The sequence below is a fragment of the Hordeum vulgare genome, chromosome 3H (assembly GCF_904849725.1).
Source record: "Hordeum vulgare subsp. vulgare chromosome 3H, MorexV3_pseudomolecules_assembly, whole genome shotgun sequence".
Classification (NCBI taxonomy): domain Eukaryota; kingdom Viridiplantae; phylum Streptophyta; class Magnoliopsida; order Poales; family Poaceae; genus Hordeum; species Hordeum vulgare.
The window spans coordinates 347,583,136-347,589,135 of NC_058520.1; positions in this window are offsets into that span (position 1 = coordinate 347,583,136).

Below are 6,000 nucleotides of genomic sequence, written 5' to 3' on the forward strand. Positions count from 1 at the left end.
TGGAGTCCTCTCCTCTCCTGTGGCTTTCTTCAGTTGCTTCATCGTTTTGGTTCTGGTTATGTGCTTACTTCAGTTACCATTGTTACTAATAATGAAAACATAGCAATCATATGGCCGATGTGTACTGACTTATCAACTAAAGTAAAAAAATAAGTCAAATACATGATAGCCTCATTCAAGGTCAGTAATAAAAAAGAATATAATCGTGTAATACAGGCGGGTGCACATGGAGAAGACATGCTTGACACGTCCGATATCCTGGCACATTTGAGTGGAATAAACAACTATAGCTACAAGTATAATTATACCATTGAATCATGGATATGATCACCACAACTGCACAAACTAAAGTCTGCGTTCTGTTTTCAGTTGTGCAACCATAATCCATAGTTTTCCCTTGATCCTAGTAAAATAAGGCTACAACTTTACAAGTTCTATCACAAGAGAAGTGCTTTTAGTTTAAGTTATTGTAGACGTGGTGTATTGCATCAATCTGTTCTCACTTGATGACATTCTTACAGTGAGTGTGATAGTTAGAGTCTCCAGAGAAGTGATTTGTAAATAGAATTGTGTCCTTGTTAGAATAAACAGTATCAAGAATTACCCAAACTATTTGTCATTCTAAGGTCTCCCTACTTGGTGTACATAATAACAACTAGCAGGCAGTAGGTGCGGCGACACGCCGCCCCCGTGGTTGAGTCCATGCATATTTGTGTGTTGTTTTTTCTTTGAAGTAGGAGAAGGGGTGGCAGTGGTATTAAGGGCGCGCGAGCAGGCCGCGTAGTAAATCCATTGTCCAATTAAAACTAAGTCATGTGCATACCTGACTGTACTATATAAATTAAGCTGGAAAAACAAAACAGGTGTGACCCAAAGAATTATTCTTACGTCCAACAAATTGTGACTCTGTCTCGCCATGATGACCCAGAAGGTACTGACATTAGCTCATTGATGCATACAACATGAATCGGATTTGTAAAAAGCACATTATAATGTAAATATGTATGAATGATGAAAAGTATAACTTCATTGTTACTCCTATATTTGTGATGAAGATTCTTAAAAGACAACAATGATCTATATATCATGAGTATTATAACATTAGATATTTATTTGGAGTGGCATACTAAGAGTTTACATTTCTCATTTGTTTAAGTTAGCTTTAAATAAAGGAATGCATTGCAAGAGCATACGTCGTTTTAATCTCTTTGGACGAAGATCAGTGCTAGTTGTGCTATCAACATATTTCTTTAGCCCTTGTTTGTTCAGTGTGCAGTTTATATTTTTGTCTAGTGCAAAGTACTGACAGTGCTATAAAACCAATTAAATAGAGTGTATACTACACGGGAACATAAAAATGTGAATTGGTGGAGAAAAATGATCTAAATGAAAAAGGAGGAATGAGAATAGCTGACATACCCGCATATCACAAACATGCTGAGTTGAACCAAGAAAACCAATTTTCAGCCTATTTAAGCAAAAAAAACTCAATTGCCCTATGTGAGCATGATGAAGCAGAGAGGCAAAAGCAATCTATATGATATTGTTCTGTGATTGCTATCTTGGCATACATTACATATGGGTGTGTAACTTTTAGTATTAAATTGGTGCTGAAATGGTGCTATATAATGTTTGTGTAAGTGTTGAAAAAACTGATGATATTTTCTTTCTCTTCTACGAATACAACAATTTTCTCTATGCAGACAATGGGCACAGTTAATCCATCATAGAAAAGTTTTCTTCTGCTAAACTGAGATCCAAAATATGATTAATAAGTTATAGGCAAGAGCAGAGGAGCCAGAACATCATTGATTTGGGTACTAACATTCTAGAACAAAGTGAACTGATATGGCAAAAGTTTTTCCTCTGCTATACTTAAGAAAATACAACAAAATAGCAGATAGGTAGATGCATTGAGCACAGTGTATCTCCATCGCATATCGCTCGACCTTTTTAGAGCTAAATACAATAGTAGATTTAAATAATATAACTAATGGAGTGAGCGTAGCCACCAAAATGGCTGGTCTTTAGTTAGGATCTCCGTAGCAGCATTCTAAAAACAGAATTAGTTAGAGAAAAGACACAACATAGAAATTTTGAACAAAAAACAATTAATCCAGTGGAAGTTTTCTCTGCCAAGAAACTTATTCTTAATTACCTATAAAAAAAGGAGTTTGTGTTAATTTATTAGCTCGGTGTTAAGTTTGGTCGGCATGGTGAGACACATTATATAGTATATCATCTAAGGAACAAAACTGATTTCATCATATAGCATCATACTACTCATCTTGACACTATGAATGGCTTTGATTTTTTTCTGATTATAAGTTTGCATACCCTATGAAAACCCCACAAATTATGTTGTGCAAGAAATAAAAAGTAGATATCACTTTCTAAAAAAAAGCAAGTTGATAAAACACTTGCCCAAGCAGGAGGAAGCAAAGTTGTTGTTGACGCGCCGGAGTACGTGAAGTTGGAACAAAAAGGGTATGCTTAGTATACAATAGACTTGCAAATTTAGAAGTACAAAGCTGAAAAACTCATCACCTCGTGCTGTTGTTGCTGGATTATCGTGCTTCAACTGAGCACGCACATAAATTAGTTATCTCTCACCTGCACATTTTCCATGGAGGTAGAGCGATGGGCTGCCATCCCCGTGTGCATGATGATGTTGTGCGCATTGTACAGCCATGCATGGTGATCTTTATCAACTAAATTCATCTTAATAGTTCTCACACTCCAGCAACTTAGGTTATATGGCTCATCCGTTCTTCAAGATAAACGCCGCCACATAGAATGGGGAACACTGATTGTTGGGGTTGTCCTACACACACAGAAGTGTCCTAATTGGATCACAAACTAGCTGAGGGCTTCTTGTGTACCTTTTCTTAAAAGTAGAATGATGCAAGAATATGAACCATGATCAATGAAAAAAGACAAAATTTGTTATGCTATTTCTTTACGGTTGTAGTTGTAATCCGGGTATTTCTACATGTTAGAACATGCTTGGATACAGAAAATTCGGAGAAACCTTGCATAAACCGGCCTACTTCTACATAGGGAAAACGATTTTATATGATATATTGACATTACAAATATTAAATACGTAGAAAAATAAACATCATATGGCCCATACATATTTCTTTTAGAGATTGGCTTCTGGCACATTGCCCATAAATAGCAAAGATCAATCTGATGTAATTCAAAAGACGACCTCAAATAGATAAAAAAAACATCATATTGTTTATAGGCAAGGAGAATTGTTTTTTAGCAGATTTCTCCATTTCTAGGTCTTCATGAAAGAGCCAGGAAAATGTGCAGGATAGGTGGAGCATAAGAGGTGTCAAAATATGGAGAAGCTGCTGCTGAAAGAGGTCTGCATTTGCACATGAGGAAGATGCTAGGGGACGATGAGGACTCACCGCATCCTTCAATCCTCTAGGTTCAGAACAATTGGACAGACAACTCAAGTGAACTAGCAGCAAGGGAACACAAATTTTCACCTCATCATCTTCCACCTCCTGCCAATCCTCCTTGTCCCGTCCTTCGTCCTGCAAAATGGCAGAGCATTACTTGTAAAAAGTTCTTTCCAGCTCCAGCACAGATGGGGTGCCCGAGATCCTACAGCCAAGAACTCTAAATCCCCACCAGCTGGGCACAAGAAACATGCCAAGAACGACATAAAGAACACCCAGACGCGCCAAATCTCACAAGACGAGCGAGATTTTGGAGAAAAGATCGCCGAGCAATCATCACCCAAGGTACTGGGAACTCACCGTATCCTTGTCGGCGGTACGCGGCGAAGGTCCTGGCAGCTGAGGCGGGGGCGCCGAGGTGGGAGGCGCCGAAGCGTCGAGAGATGTCTACAACGGCGCCGAGAGATGGCTACAAGTAATGGAGGAGAGGGTGCGGTCGATGTTCTCGTGGGCGGTGTGGACGGCGTTGGTGCGAGTTGGATGGGGCGCATGGTGGCGTCGAGCGCGGAGAGGCGGCTGTTGAAGGAGCCGAGGATGGAGACGACGGCGTCCGTGGCCGCCTGGCTCTGGCCCAGCGATTCCCGCAGCAGCGCAGCACGCTGCGCCGGACCCTCCATCCCGCTGCCCGAGGACGGATGCTCCTCCTCCTCCTGGAGAGCTTGGGCCGGAGAGGCGGGGCGGATCTGGGCGACGGGATCCGGGGCTGCGCACTGGCTGCGCGCAGGCACAGCGGAGCGCGGGGGGGGTGTCTGGGGGACGGGATCCGGGGTAGGCACTACCGGTTAGCAATGGCGCACCCCCGAGCGGTGCGCCATTAGATTTTTTTTGATAGCAATGGCGCATCCCCATGCAGTGCGCAATTAGTAAATATATTTTTTATATAGAAATGGCGCATTTCAGAGAGGTGCGTCATTAGTAATCTTTTTTTTGGATAGCAATGGCGCATCCCAGAGAGGTGCGCCATTAGTAATATTATTATTTTTGGATAGCAATGGCGCTCGGGGGGGAGGGAGGGGGTGGGTGGTGCGCTCGGCCGATTCCGTTCGGGGGAACCGAGCGAGGAGACAAGGGAGGGTGCTGGGGGTCGTCGCGGCGGTGGAGCGTGGGAGGGTGCGGGGGGTCGTCGGCGGCGGTGGAGGGGGGAGGGTGCGGGGGGGGTCGGCGGCGGCGGTGGAGCGGGCCAGGGAGGGTGCGGGGGGTCGGCGGCGGCGGTGGAGCGAGGAGGGTGCGGGGGGTCGGCGGCGGCGGTGGAGCGGGGGAGGGTGCGGGGGGTCGTCGGCGTCGGTGGAGCGGTGGCCATTAGTAGTTCTGCAAAAAAATATAGTAGTGGCGCACCACCTACAAATGCGCCATTAGTAACCCTGGTTACTAATGGCGCACTAGCTGGTGGTGCGCCATTAGTAGTTTTGCAAACAATTTTTTTTTATAGTAGTGGCGCACCACCTACAGATGCGCCATTAGTAACCCTGGTTACTAATGGCGCACCAGCTGGTGGTGCGCCATTAGTAGTTTTGCAAAAACAAAAAAAATTAGTAGTGGCGCACCGAGTGTGTGGTGCGCCATTAGTGTCCATCATACTAATGGCACACCTGCACATGGTGCGCCACTACTATATAGTAGTGGCGCACTACTTGTCTGGTGCGCCATTAGTGTCTATAGCCCTTTTCCTAGTAGTGTGTCCTCTAATTTGTTGTTGCATGTTTTACGTGGCTGTTATGGGTATCTAGTATGATCGCATCTTACTTAAGCAAAACCACAACGAAGATGTGCACATTGCTATTTAACCTCTCTCCAAGTACCGCCTCGGTCAAATCCAATTCAACTAAAGTTGAAGAAACAAGCACCCATCAGTCATCTTTATGCAACGTGTTGCATGTTTGTCGATGAAACCGGTCTCTCGTAAGCGGAGGAGTAATGTTGGTCCGGGCCGCTTCAATCCAACAATACCGTCGAATCGAGAAAATATTAAGGAGGGCAGCAAATCGAACATCAACGCCCACAAAAACTTTTGTGTTCTACTCAAGATTACGTCTACGCATGAACCTAGCTCATGATGCCACTGTTGGTAACGTTGCATGGGAAACAAAAAATTTCCTACGCACACAAAGACCTATCATGGTGATGTTCATCTACGAGAGGGAGATTGGATCCACATACCCTTGTAGATCGCTAAGCGGAAGCGTTAACAAACGCGGTTGATGTAGTGGTACGTCTTCACAATCCGTCCCTCGAACCGTCCCACGAACTGTCTCGCAATCCGTCCCACGATCCGTTCCGATCAAGTGTCGAACGGACAGCACCTCCGCGTCCCTCACACGCACAGCTCGATGACGATCTCTGCCTTCTTGATCCAGCAAGAGATACGGGGAAGTAGATGAGTTCTCCGGCAGCGTGACGGCGCGCCGATGATGGTGGTGATCTATTCCTGCAGGGCTCCGCCCGAGCTCCGCACAAATCCGATCTAGAGGAAGAACAACGAGGTATAGGTTTGAGTTGCACGTGGCAAAGTTGTGTCTCAAGAACC